We start from the raw sequence: 14764 nt of genomic DNA on the forward strand, positions 1-14764 counted from the left end.
ATGGACCAACTCTCACATCCATACATGACTACTTATATTGCCTTATGCATCACAGCTTATGGAAGATAGCCCTCTGTTATGATAAAGTGAAATCACACACAAACCTGAGCTGTGGGCAATGTGTATTTTAAAAACAAATACATGGGGAAACTTTCCTAGTGGTCCAGTAGCTAAGACTCCGTGCTTCTAATGCAGGGGGCCCAGATTCAATCTCTGGTCGGAGAACTAGATCCCACATGCCACAACTAAGAGTTTGCATACCTCTATTAAAGATCCTGCATACTGCAGCTAATATCCGGCACAGCCAAATAAATATAAATATACAAACAAAAACACAATTACATGATGGGGGAATATGGGAAAGATACAGGGAACAGAAGAAATGATCAATAACAGGTGTCCTGCTTAGATTCACTGAAGGAATTGGCTCATGGTTGTGGAGATGAGTAAATACAACATTTACTGGGAAGCTGGTAGGTTAGCCTGGAAGCTCAAGCAACAGTTAGATTGCAATCTTGAGTCCAAAATCCACACGGCAGGATGGAAGGACAGAAATCCTGGCAAGATTTGTGTGTTAGGGTCTTGAGGCAAATTTCTTCTTCCAGAAACCTCAATGTTTGCTTCAACTGATTGGACGAGGCCCACCCACATTATCAAGGGTAATCTCCCTTTCAAGTCAACCGATTGTAAGTGTTAATCATATTCCAAAATATCCTCATAGCAACATCTAGACTAATGTTTGACCAAACACCTGAGCACCATAGCCAGGCTGACACATAAAAGTAACCCTCATGGTACTTTCCCTGACTGTAAAGGAGGAGACTGGGGCTTGAAGAGATTCAGTAACTTGTTCAAGGTCAAACCATTAAGAATGAAATTAATATCAAACTTTAGACTGTGCAACCTCAATGTTTCTGCTCTTAATCACAGACCTCAGCTGCTTGCTTAGAGTAATTGCTAAATTAGACAGTGAAGAGGCTCTGAAAAAGAGGCACCTGAACCTGGTGGCTTTTGATTTAAGGCAAAGGTTTTAAAAACAGGGCAGACAAGATGGAGCAATAAGGGCCAGATTTGCCCTCTTGTCTAAAATAGCTGGCAACAAAGGCAGTGCATATGAAACAAGAGTTTGAAAGATGGACATCAAGTAGGTAAAGGACAGTGATCCTTGAGAGATGAGATATAAGCCAGGGCTGTCTAACCACCCCAGCCCTACAGGAGGGTTTCCAAGGGTGGGCCAGGGAGGGAAAACCAGGCAGATCCCAGTGGTCTCCCTGAGTTGACGAGACAGAGCTGAGGGTCTGGGAAGACCAAGATGGCTGGAGTTGGTGGGAGAGGAGGGAGTCACATGACGAAAATCTCCAGAAGCATCCTGAGGATATTCCCTGAGGCTTCCTCTGACAGCCTATCAGCAAATGTGTATGTGGAAACTCCTGAGGCTGGGGGAAGAAGCACCCAAGAGATGAAACTAACCACTTTCCAGAGATCATACAGGACCAGAGCAAAAGAGGCATAATCAATGGAGCTGTGAGCGGAGGTTCCAGAAGTGTTTGCCTTGGTGATGAGGTGAAATTAGACCTGGGCTCCATTCTCTCTGGTTCTGCCTGTGTGTGTGTGTGTTAAGTCTCTTCAGTCATGCCCAACTCTTTGCAACCCCATGGACTGTAGCCCACCAGGTCCTTCTGTCCACGGGATTCTCCAGGCAAGACTACTGGAGTGGGTTGCCATGCCCTCCTCCAGGGGTTCTTCCCAACCCAGGGATCAAACTCGTGTCTTCTGTGGCTCCTGCATTGCAGGCAGAATCTTTGCCACTGAGCCACCCAGGGAAGCCCCTGGTTCTGCCTAACAAACCTTAAAAGCAAACTTGAAAAGACTGAACCATTTTCAGGTAATTTATCTGTGCTCCAGAATAGGGTTCAAGAATAGTTCTAGGAATAAGAAAATAGGTAGCACCCCACAGGGTAAAATTCACAGTGTCTGGTATCCAATCTAGATTACAAGGCATGCAGAGCAACAGAAAATTTTTACCCATAATCAAAGCAAGAAATAAGTTCATGGAAACTGACACACAGACATCTATGGAAATAACATAGATGTTGGAATTCTTTAACAGTTATTATATCTGTTTTCAATACGTTCAAGAAATTGAAGGAAAGATCATGCACAATTAACAGAGACTTGGAAAATATAAGAAACAGGGACTTCTCTGGAGGTCCAGTGGCTAAGACTCCATGCTCCCAATGCAGGGAGCCTGGGTTCAATACCAGGTCAGGAAACTAGATCCCACATACCACAACTAAGAGTTTGCATGACATAACTAAAGATCCCATATGCTGCAACTAAGACCCAGTACAGCCAAATAAATATTTTTTAAAAAGAAGATATACAAACTGAAATTCTATGAAGACTACAGTATTTAAGACTAGGAACACAGTGGATGGGATTAAAATAGATCAGACATGGCAGAGGAAAAGATTAGTAAATTTGAAGATGTAACAATAGAAAGTAAATACAATGAAATTTGGAAAAAAGACAGCCTGGAAACAATATACAGTATTTATGCACTCTGGGACAACTTCAAGTGGTCTAATATATGTGTAAAAGGCTAGTCAGCAAACTAGGCATTGAAGGGAATTCCTCTATTTGATGAAGGTTATCCAAAATGTGTAGCCACCCTCATAGGGATGACAAAGCACTGAATGCGTTCCGCTGAAGATTAGAAACAAGACGAGGATGTTCACTCACCACTTCTGTTCAGTATCGTCCATGGAGATTCTAACCAGATCAATCAGTAAGGCAAGAAAAAGAAAGAAATGGCATTATAATTGGAAAAGAAGTAAGCATTGATGACATTATCATCTATGTATAAAATCTTACAGAATCTGCCAAAAAAAAAAAAAAAAAAGAAACCCAAAAGAACTAATAAGTTACTTTAGGAAGGTTGTAGGATGTAAGATCAATATACAAAAATCTGTTATTACTGAATACTACTAGTGAATGATTCACTATTGATATTTTTTTTAATTCCATTTACAATAGCATTAAAATGTTAAATTCCTAGGGATAAACCTGGAAAACATGATTAAGAACTTCACACTTCAAACTATAAAACATTGCTGAGAAAAATGAAAGACCTAAATAAGTGGAGTAATTTACCAGTTTCATGGCTCAGATGACTCAACATAGCAAATATATCAAATTTCCCCCAAATTAATCTGTGGGAAAAAACGCATTCCTAGTCAGAATCCTTTTTGTATCATTTGGCAAACTGATGCTAAAATTCACTTGGAAATATAAAGAACTTAGGGAAATAAAAACAACTTTGAAAAATAGGAGGAAAGATTGCACACCACATTATTTTGATATTTATTATAAAACTGTAGTAATTAAGATACTGTGTTATTGGCATGAAGATAGATAAATAGATCAATGGAATAGAGTAATTACAATCTGTCATACTGGTGTCAAGATAGACAATAAGATCAATAGAAAAAAATGGGGAGTCCAGAAATAAACTCACATCGATAAGGTCAACTGAATTTTTTCACACAGGTGTAAAGATAATTCAGGAAAGAAAATATAATGTTTTTAGCTAACAGAGATGAAACAATTGCATATTCTTATGCAAAAAATAATTCCAGTCCAATCCTGCCACTTTCGCAAAAAGTAAGTCAAAACGGATTGGAGACTTAGCCATAAAAACTAAAATTACAAAATTTCCGGAAGAAAACACAGGAGAAAATCTTGGTGATCTCAGGTTAGCCAGAGTTTTTTTTTACATTCAACAGCAAAATAATATCACATATATAAAATTGATACTGGACTGCATCAAAATTAAGAAACATTGTTCACAGGACGCTGTTAAAAAATAAAGAGATAAGTTACAGAGCAGAAGAAAATGCTTATAAATCACATATCTGATAAAGAACTGATATCCACAATATATTAATAACTCCCTAAGCTCAGCAATGGGCTTCCCTGGTGGCTCAGAGGGTAAAGTGTCTGCCTGCAATGCAGGAGACCCGGGTTTGATCCCTGGGTTGGGAAGATCCCCTGGAGAAGGTAATGGCAACCCACTCCGGTACTCTTGCCTGGAAAATCCCATGGACTGAGAAGCCTGGTGGGCAACAGTCCATGGCGTCACAAAGAGTCAGACAGGACTGAGCCACTTCACTTTTCACTTTAAGCTCAGCAAAAAGGAAATAAACAACTGCATTTTTTAAATGAGCAGAAGATTTGAACATGCAATTTATCAAAGAAAGCAAACATATGACAAGATACTCAACATCATTATGCACTATGGAAATGCATGTTAAAACCATAGTGAGATACTGTTGTATGCCTATTAGTATATCTATACTTAAAAAGACTGAGTCTATGAATTGTTGGTTAAGATGTGAATGAACTAGACCTCTGACACACTGCTGGTGGGGATGTACAATGGCACAAATACCCAGAAAAAGTTTGACACCTTCTTAAATTGTTAAACGTGCACCTTATAAGACCCAGCCTTTCTACTTCTAGATATATTATTGCTGTTGTTTAGTCGCAAGTCATGTCCAACTCTTCTGTAACCCCACGGACTCTAGCCTGCCAGGCTCCTCTGTCTATGGATATCCCAGGTAAGAATACTGGAGTGGGTTGCCCTTTCCTTCTCCAGGGGATCTTCCCAACCCAGGGATCAAATCCAAGTCTCCTGCATTCGCAGGCAGATTCTCACCTTTCTATGGCCATAGGCATTTATTTCATCTAGATATATACCCAAGTGAAATAAATGCCTATGTACATGCAGAGTTGTGTATAAATGTTTTTAGCAGCCTTGTTTGTAATGGCCAAAATTAATTAATTAAAATAAATTAATGAATTAAAATAGAACCAAAAACAATCCAAATGTTCATCATCAGGTGAATGGATAAAAAAATTGTGGCATATATATACAATGGAATACTACTTAGTAATAAGAAAGGAATGAACTATTGATACATGGAAGGAAGGAAGGGTTAGTCACTCAGTCATGTCCAACTCTTTTCGACCCTGTGGACTGTAGCCCACCAGGCTCCTCTGTCCATGGAATTCTCCAGGCAAGAATATTGGAGTGGGTTGCCATTTCTTTCCCCAGGGGATCTTCCCAACCCAGGGACTGAACCTGGGTCACCTGCATTGCAGGCAGATTCTTTGCCATTTGAGCCACCAGGGAAGCCCCCATTGATCCATGGAAGGACCTGAATAAAGTCTGAAATAATCATGCTGGTGAACAAGCCAAACAACAATTAGTACAGACTATGTGACTCCATGGATACCATATTAGAAAATGTAAACTGACCTGTGGGGACAGAAAGCTGATGGGTGGTTTCCTGGATTAGGAGGAAGGAATGGGAGTGTTTACAAAGGGCCAGGTGGAAAGTTTTGGAGGGATGGACATGTTGGTCACTTTGTGGGGTGGTTTCATGGGCGCACACATATGTCAACATTTCATATTGTATACTGTAAAAACATGTAGTATATTGTTAGGTCATTGTACCTCAGTCTTTAAATTGTAAGGCTATAAAGCTGTTAAAACCACAGGTCTTGCTGAAGTGACATGGCAGTGGCTCTGAGATTGGAAGAGGCAAGACTGAAATAGGATAATCACTTGGGAAGATGCTGAGAAATCCAATTCTCCTTGTGCCTAGAACCTGCCTTAGAGGCACCAATTTTACAAAATATAAGAATTCTGGTCTATTAAGGGTTACTAGAAGGGGAAAAAAGTGGAAGCTGTGACAGATTTTATCTTCTTGGGCTCCAAAATCTCTGTAGACAGTGACTACAACCATGAAATTAAAAGACACTTGCTCCTTGGAAGGAAAGCTATAACAAACCTAGACAGAGTATTAAAAAGCATAGACATCACTTTGCCAACAAAGGTCTATATAGTCAGAACTATGGTTTTTCTAGTAGTCATGTATGGATATGAGAGTTGAACCATGGAGAAGGCTGAGCGCTGAAAAATTGATGCTTTTAAACTGTGGTTCTGGAGAAGACTCTTAAGAGTCCCTTGGACTGCAAGGAGATCAAACCAGTCAATTCTAAAGGAAATCAACCCTGAATATTCATTGGAAGGACTGATGCTGAAGCTGAAGTTCCAATACTTTGGCCACCTGATGCGAGGAGCTGACTCGTTGGAAAGGACGATGATGTTGGGAAAGGTAGAAGGCAGGAGGAAAAGGGAACAGCATTGGATGAGATGGTTAGATAGCATCACCGACTCAATGGATGTGAGTTTGAACAAACTTCAGGAGATAGTGAAGCACAGGAAATCCTGGCATGCTGCAATCCATGGAGTCACAAAGAGTCAGACGTGATATAGTGACCGAACAGCAGTAACAATGAAGCTAGTACATTTGAGACTTTTTTGTTACTTACAAAAGGACTCCTGGTTCCTGCTGCTCTGTCATCCATCAGCTGGGTGCCTTTGTGCAGTGCACAGGCTGCACAACCATCCATAGCAGCCCTGATCCTATAGACCACATGGTGTGATAGAAGCAGCACTGACCACCAAATCTTGGTATTAACCATATGGCCTTTGGTGAATCACCTAAAAATTCCTCATAACTTAGCTTCTTCATCTTGGAATCCAGTCCTGTGGGGCTTGGTTGAGATAAGGACTAAGATGAGGCTTTAAAAACAGACATGGGCCCCATCAATGTGTTCTGGCCAGAAAGTGAGGGGGAAAAGTCTGGCCTGGAGTTCAGGAATTAACATTCCTCTAATCATAAGAACATCCCAGGACTCTTCATTAAGATGTACATTATGTTACTAAACAGGGCTGTCTTGGGATCAAACTGTGAGAGGCATGTGTTCACACTTCTACCTGCACTGCTCGCTTCTGGGCCTTTTTCCTTACAAGCATCACACCCAGTTCCCCCATCACACGCTGGCTGCCCAGGGCCCACTTGGAATTCCCTCCCTGAGTAGTTTGCTTCCCTGAATTCCCAAGTCAGTCCATTCCTTGTCTCCATCCTTCATCCCTCAGCGTAGAGATCACAGCGGGGAGGAATGAGGATTACTAAATGGACTCTCACTCAGGTTTGTATATATGTCCAGAGTTAGCTCTCTTAATCATAACCTTTCAAGAGACACTATTTTAAATGAGATGCTTTTTTACTCCAAGGAGTGACTTTCTAATGGAATTTCGTATCAGCTAGCTAGATCTTTAGGCATGGGATTGAGAGGGTGTCTTTAGAAACAAATCTCCACATTTAGTGCCCAAATCTCCAAAGTGGTCTCAAAAATGTTGTCATTTACATGGAATTTTGGGCAGGAGAAGTTTCTTTCTATATAATTATGTTTATATCTGTTTCTATGTAACTGCTACAAACTCTGCACAGGAAACAATGGAATCAAACATGCACTTTTTTTACATTGGATACACTGGGTCTTTCATTGCTATGGGTGGGATTTTTCTAGATGCAGCAAGCAAGGGCTACTCTTGGTTGCAGTGGGCAGGCTTCTCGTTGTGGTAGCTTCTCTTGTTGCAGAGCATGGGCTCTAGGCATGCAAGCTCAGTAGTTGTGGCTCATAGGCCTAGTTGCCTCTCGCCATGTGGGATCCTCCCAGACCGGGGATTGAACCCATATCCCCTGCATTGGCAGGCGGTTTCTTAACCTTTGGTCCACCAGGGGAGTCCAGACTTCCTTTTTAAACACACAAATCATTAGGTTCAGATGATTTGTGTTTTCTTTTTAAAAAATATTGATTTAATTTATTTATGTGCTGGGTCATTTTTGCTCCACTCAGGCATTCTCTAGTTTTGGAGAGTGGAGGCTTCTCTAGTTGGGGTGTACAGGCTTCTCATTGTGGTGGCTCCTCTTATGGTGGAGCACAGGCTCTAGGCATGAGGGTCAGTAGTTGTTGCACATGGACTCAGTTACCCTGAGGCATGTGGGATCTTCCCGGACCAGGGATTGAACTGGTGTCCCTTGCAGTCCGAAGTGGATTCTTAACCACTGGACCACCAGGAAAGCCTATCTGGACTTTTTTTAGTATATGAAACTGATACACTGATTGAAGGCTGATGCCACACCTGTTACATTGTTTCAGATGCTGCTAGTGCCTGAAGTTCAAGTTGGTAGGTAGTTCCAGTAATTTAGCTCAATATACTTGTCAATGACCTAGAGGATGAAGTGAAGGATAGTGTGAAAGAATCTGCTGATGACTCAAAAGTGTTTAGCTTGGTAAGAGCCAAGGAGGATCTTAAGATGGTTCTAATAAACTGGATGACTGAGCAAACGCAAAGACTGATGACATTTTACAGAGAAGGTCAAAAGGTAGTAGATATTGAAACAAATAATTTAAGCTCCACATAATTTAAGTTGTACACACTGATGGACTTAGAATTTATGTTAGTTTCAAAAGAAAAAAGACTTTCTGTAGGAATCAAATTAATAAAAACAATTTCCATAAAGCTATCTAATCTGCAATGGTCCAGAAAAGGCCAAAGAGTCTAGAAGTATACCCAGAAAATGCAGGGGGAAATACAAGAAAACGTGCAGTGGACGGGACAGGGTGCCGGCCTAGCAAGTTCTCTTCTGCTAATTTGGTCCTAATGTTTTCCTCCAGTTGTCTCCAGCCCTAGGAAATGAATCAAGATCTGTCTCAACCAACCAAAGTATGATTCCCTGGACCAGCATCAGTGGGATGACCTGGCAACTTATTAGAAATGCAAATTTACTAGGCTCCATTCTGAATATAGTAAATCAGAAACTTTGGTGCAGGAACACAGCAATTTGTATTTTAATAAGGCCCCCAGGAGATTCCAATTCACGCTGAAGTTTGAGCACCACTGGTCTAAACCAGTTATGATAATCCCATTCCACTTTGCCAATGATTATATTAAGGATAAGAGTGAACTCCCTTTAGGCCAATGAGATACAAGTAAAAGTCTGCTGGGGGATTCTAAGCAATATATTTCCTGAAAAGAGGAAAGACCTTTCAGCCTTTGGCCTTAGTTCTGTGAGGATGTGATGTCTGGAGCTGCAGCATCCATCTTGTGGTTATGAGGAGGCACAGTTGAGGACTGCAGGGCAAAATATATTGTTTATGCCATTGAATTGGTCAACCTTCCCACAACTCTATATCCAGGATGTCTTCCTGTGTGAGAAAGTAAACCTCACTTTTGGTCAGAAATGCTATTCCTTGCATCTGAAACCATCCCTCAAAAGCAAATCCGTTTCTTCTCCACTATGGTACAGAGGAAGAAAACCTGAGAGAGTAAAATTTCACAAATAGTGAGAAACAAAACAAAACACAGATCTCAGACCTCTCACCTGAATAGGTGATAGCTATATTCCCTAATCTTTAGTTAATATGCTGTATATTTGTTTTTATTCAGCTCAAGAGAAAAAAAAAATATGTTTGGCCCCTTGGCATGCAGAGATCTTAGTTCTCTGAACAGAGACTGAAATTGTGCCCCTGCAGTGGAAGCACAGAGTCTTAACCACTGGACCACCATGTGTATACACCATGTGTATTCCCTTATCTTAAAGCAAGTGTATTATTGAACCTCTCTGCTCTTATGTATTGTATTAATGTAACAAATACTTACTTTCCTCACAGTTTTTGTAAAGTATCTTTAGTAATGAGCTATGTGCAAACATAAAAAACCCCTCTGGCAGTCAGCACACCATCCATCCAGTTCAGGGCTGTATGACCAAAAACTACATTGGGAAAAAAGTTTGAAGGTGTGATCGTATTGATCTCAACTTTGAAAAGTTAAAGCCACACACAGTGCACTTTCCTTTCCCCAAATCCCACTATGAATGACCATTTGTGAATCAACTCAACTCTCCACATTGTTATTCATATTATGAATTAAGAGATCATGCAGTAGAGGTAAACCTCAACCTTAGAATCACTTTCATGAGAAATAAAATGCCAAGATAGATGCATGGATGGAAACCTACACAGAGAGGAAGCAAAAGGTATTTTTTGTGGATTGTGTCTTCATATCCTGGCAACACACATTGTGTGGGTCTGTCAACAAAGCCACAAGAAAGAGGGCAGAGAGTGGAAGAATCAGCCTGATGAATGCATCTTTTTCTGTGCACCATCCAGCTTAACTTTCGACAAACTTTTTACAATGAAGCCCCTCCAATAACTAACTGCAAACACAGATGGGGTTGTCAGCATGCCCTATAGGTCAGGAAGCTTGGGCTTTGCAGGACTGACAGCAGGAATTGGTCCAAAATCAACTGTTCTCCGCTGAGAATTCTCTGTCAGCTGTTGAAGAAGGCTGGCTCTTTGAGGGCTGAATTCAGTCCTCAAAGAGTGCAGAGAGAAGGGAAGACCTCTCGGAGACAAAAAGCAGACTCCACAGGATTTTAGGGCTTAAGACCAATACCTTCCCCTGCACTCGGAGGCATGAAAGAAGCCAGCACATCTGGAGCCCAGATGTTCCAAGCGAGTTTCCCTCTGAGCAGAGGCTGTCCCAGTCCACCCTGGAGCAAGTCACCAAAGAAGGTGGCCTTGCCCCACCGTGGAAAGTGGAAGAGCACTCCTGGTTGCAGTCTTTATCCAGGCTGGAGCCTTGAGTTCAAGGTTTCTGTGCCTCTATTTCCTCTCCTTGGAAGGCAAGGCTATTCTGGTCTCCTGGTAGAGTGAGGATAAAGCAGGACAAAGGATGGGAAGAGCAATGATTGGCTGGTTATATATATATAAATCCCCCTGGGGGAAACCCTGTTAAGGACCCAGACAAACCTATTTCCCAGACTCCTTTGCAGCTAGGTGGGGGTCATGTGACTCAGTCCTGGCCAATGGGTTGGAGGCAGAAGAGACATGCATCACTTCCATGCTAAGCCCAGAAAACCCACCTCAGCCATCTCCACCATCCTGCTGTCCTGTCTCCTGGTCACATGCAGAGGATCCAATAGATGACCCCAAAGCCAGAGAGAATGGGGGAACCCCAGTGGATAGAGCTCAGATTCCTGATCAACTTCGTAGAAGCCTGCCTTCCTAAGTGTCTCAGATTGTGATGGAATGAAAAACAAAACTCTGATTGTGCTAAACCAGCTCAGATTTGTTGCTGCACCAAACATTATTTATCCGACATAAATGCAGGTTCTGAACGTATCCTAGAGAAAGCAACTGAGAGGGTGACGGAACCTGGGATGGGGGAGGGGAGGCAGAGGCAGCAGATACATTTAGAGGGATGCTCGCGATGTCTAGGTGGCATGTGGTCTCCCACTCACCTAATGATCCTCCCTTATTAAAGCTTTTATGCTCTGGATGAACCTCTGCGAGGCTGCCCCGTTACCTCTCGCCTCCAGCCGGCTGTCAGGGTCTATACAGATAGCCAAGGAGTTATATTAAACAGACTTCAGAGAGTTCAGGGTCTGAAAGAAATTAGCCTAGGCAAATCGCCACCAAGTAAGTTTGTCTTTTTTTGAAAACAACATTGGCAAACAAACACAAGCCACACTGTTTCTCAAAACCTGTATCTTCACTGCCATTGAATTCATCCACGGTTGATTGTTGACAAGAGGGAGGATCAGAGAATGTACGTCAGGTTAATATCAATTTTATTTGGCTTAGTAGTTAACCTGCAAGATTTTTTTGTATATGAGCTCTACAGAGTTCTTATTCCAGAGATTGCAATCATTTTAGATAAATACTTTCATGCAAAAGATTCTGCCAGTAATTTTTTAACGCATGAATAACCTGATCTGAACAAATTCATTTCTGATGATCAGATACTACCTCACTTTTGGGGGGGTGTTTCTATTGTGACAAAATACACATAGCACAAATTTACCACTTTAATAATTTTTAAGAGTACAATTCCATGGCATTAATTATATTCACAGCGTTGTAAGCCATTATCACTATATATTTCCCAAACTTTTTCATCATCCCAAACAGAACCTCTCAAAACAATTAAATAATAATTTCCTCTTCCTTCTTCTTTCAGCCCTTCGTAAGCTCTAATCTATTTGCTGTCTCTAAGAATTTTCCTGTTCTAGATATTTCATGTAAGTGGAATTACAAAATATGTGTCCTATTGTGTCTTATTTTACATAGCCTAATATTTTCAAGGTCTATCCATGTTGTACCATGCACCAAAGCATTCTTTTTTATGGCTGCATAATATTCCATCATAGGCATATATATTGTTTACTCATTCATTTGCTGAAGGTCATTAGGTTTCTTCTGCCTTTTGGCTACATTTGTGAGTAATGCTTCTATGAACATGGCTGTGTAAGTATCTTTTCCAGTTTCTACTTTTCAATTATTTTGGGGTATATACTGAAGAGTGGAATTGCAAGGTCATACAGTAATTCTACACTTTGCTTTTTGAGAAACTACCAGTTTCCCATGGTGAATCTGCAAAATTAAAAAACCCAGATTAAAGGGAAAGTGTAGAATAAGGCTCTCATTATCCATGGGGATGCCTGAGTGATGAGAGTGCCAGCTGGCCCTGGAGCCCTCATTAGCACAGAGCATGTATCTCTCAGGTCAGTGCTCTGTGCGCAATCACATTAAAGCCTTCATACCTGAGTGACGCCTAGATACAGAGGTAAATTGCCAAGACGCTGATAAAGCTGAGAGCCCCTCACTTGCAGTGGCTCCTTCCACAGTGCTGGGAAGGGCCCTTACAACGTGGTCATTTTAAAAAATTTTGCTAACAGTAAGATATTTGAACTCAAGTCAGTTAAGACCACTGACTCCTTTCACTCCAACTTCCCCTTGTATTGGGTGGTGTTGGATGCCCATGGGCATTTGGAGGAGGTTGGTGATTTACTCTGGAAGCCACCGAAAGAAAAGAATCCCAGTTTTTCAGTCAAGTAAGTCTCCAAATAACTGTTGAATGACACTGCAGGAAGCTAGGCTGAGAGCTTAATGTGGTTGAGACCTGGTTCCTGCCCCCTAGGAGCTTCAAACCTTGCCTGGGGTGGGAGGGGAAGCAACACTTAAACACACAGTAATATTTACAATAAAAGTCAGAACACGCAAAATGCCATCACAAGGCCTGACGGGTCCAAAGGAGGGAGGGATGACATGGAAACAGGAGTCAGGAAAGCATTTGTGAGTAGGGTCCATTTGGAGTGGGCCTGGAGGGGAACGTTTCCCCCAGCAGAGAGTGGACTAGTGGGAATCAAGGTGTGAAAGGCAGGAGAGCCCAGGCTCTAAAGACATGAAACTGGAAAGGAAATTTGGGACCACATTTTAGAGCAGGGGTCAGCCAATATTTTCTATAAAGAGACAAATGATATTTTAGGTTTTCCAAGCCATGTAGGGTCTGTCACAATGACTCAGCTCTGCCACCATAGCATCAACACAGCTATAAACAGTATGTAAATGAATGGGAGTGACTAGGTGCCAATAAAACTTTATTTACACAAATAGCCAGCAGGCCAAAGCACCCAACTAAGGAAACTTGAGACCATGAGAAGCCACTGGAAGTCTGTGAACAGGAGAATGACATTGTAACATGACAAAAGGTATGTTTTTGGAAAAGAAATCTGGCTATAGAATAATACTTGAATTGGAGGATGTGAAATTGAGCATGGAAATAACTGTTGAGGCTGTTAAAGTGTTTGGGGACAGAGACCAGAAATTTTAGGTCATTTAGAGCAGAAAGAAAAGGCTGGTTTGATGGGGCATGGAGTCTTATTGGGGGAGAGAGAAATAGCTGGGTTAAAAGGGGGACTGGGGGACTGGGATTTAGAGGCTGCAGAGAAAGTTTGTGAGTGATGGGATGAAGGGATTGGGGTTTGGATGTGTTCCTGGTTGGCTGCCACCATGGCTCAGTGGTAAAGAATCCACCTGCAACGCAAGAGACACAGGTTCAATCCCTGGATGAGGAAGATCCCCTGGAGGAGGAAATGGCAACCCACTCCAGTATTCTTGCCTGGAAAACCCCATGGACAGAGGAGCCTGGAGGCCTACGGTCCATGGGGTCACAAAGAAGGAGAGTGACTGAGCATGCCTGCCTGCACATGCCCCGGGAAGCCGTCTGCCTTTGGGTGGAGTGGTGGGCAGCTCATGTCAGGTGGTTGAGGCTCCTTTATGCTGCCCAAGGCCACGTGGAACACGGTTGCTGTGGGCTCCATCCCGTCTAACCGCCAGGGCTCCCAGCAGACAACACCTGACTCTCTGTGAGTCTGGCCAAGCCTGGGCTCCAGGCAAGCGCCGCCCGGGATCCCTGAGCCCTGAGATGTCTCGGAGGACAGCCAAGGACAGCCAGGGCAACCCCATCAGAGGCAGGTGGAGGCCGTGCCAAGTGACCCTGGCAGCTGCGTGGGTGGGCCAGATTGCTTTCTAATTATATTGTGCTCAGACAAGACAAAATCGTGTCTCTTAAAAAGCATGTATGTGGAGTCGGGGTGCATCCAGAGAAGGTCAGGCCTCCTGGAAATCGGGAGCAGCCAGTCAGGTTACAGAATTCATTTGCATCCCGGGGACTCCGTGTGTGACCCAGTGGCCCATCGGGGACGCATTCTGGAGGAGCAAATGCATTTAAATGGAGCGGGTGATTCTGAAAGAAAATGTGCCATTTCACCGAGAATATCTCATCATTTCTCCCTGGAACTTAATATAATACCCTCCTGGAAAAATCATCTAAAGATTGGGTTTTTGCCCGTGTCCTATAGCAAACCCTCTCCCTGCTGCTCTGCGTGCTGAGACAATTTAGTTGAAAAGGAGCCACCTTAGAATTTGCCACATTTCTGTTTGACAAAGAGGCAGTTTACTCACTGGTTACATGCTTTCTTGCTGAGATGTGAACATTAGG

At 42.4% G+C, this 14764-nt stretch overlaps 1 long non-coding RNA gene across 1 annotated transcript in view; it reads left to right on the top strand.

Moving 5' to 3' along the window:
• The window catches only part of LOC122681394, a 166204-nt gene that overhangs the window by 130675 nt on the left and 20765 nt on the right, over positions 1 to 14764 (top strand). Inside the window, exon 3 of the long non-coding RNA XR_006336957.1 lies at positions 13378 to 13472. This is a non-coding gene — a long non-coding RNA (uncharacterized LOC122681394). The remainder of the gene's footprint in view (positions 1 to 13377; positions 13473 to 14764) is intronic.

This window comes from Cervus elaphus, chromosome 23 (assembly GCF_910594005.1).
Source record: "Cervus elaphus chromosome 23, mCerEla1.1, whole genome shotgun sequence".
Lineage (NCBI taxonomy): Eukaryota > Metazoa > Chordata > Mammalia > Artiodactyla > Cervidae > Cervus > Cervus elaphus.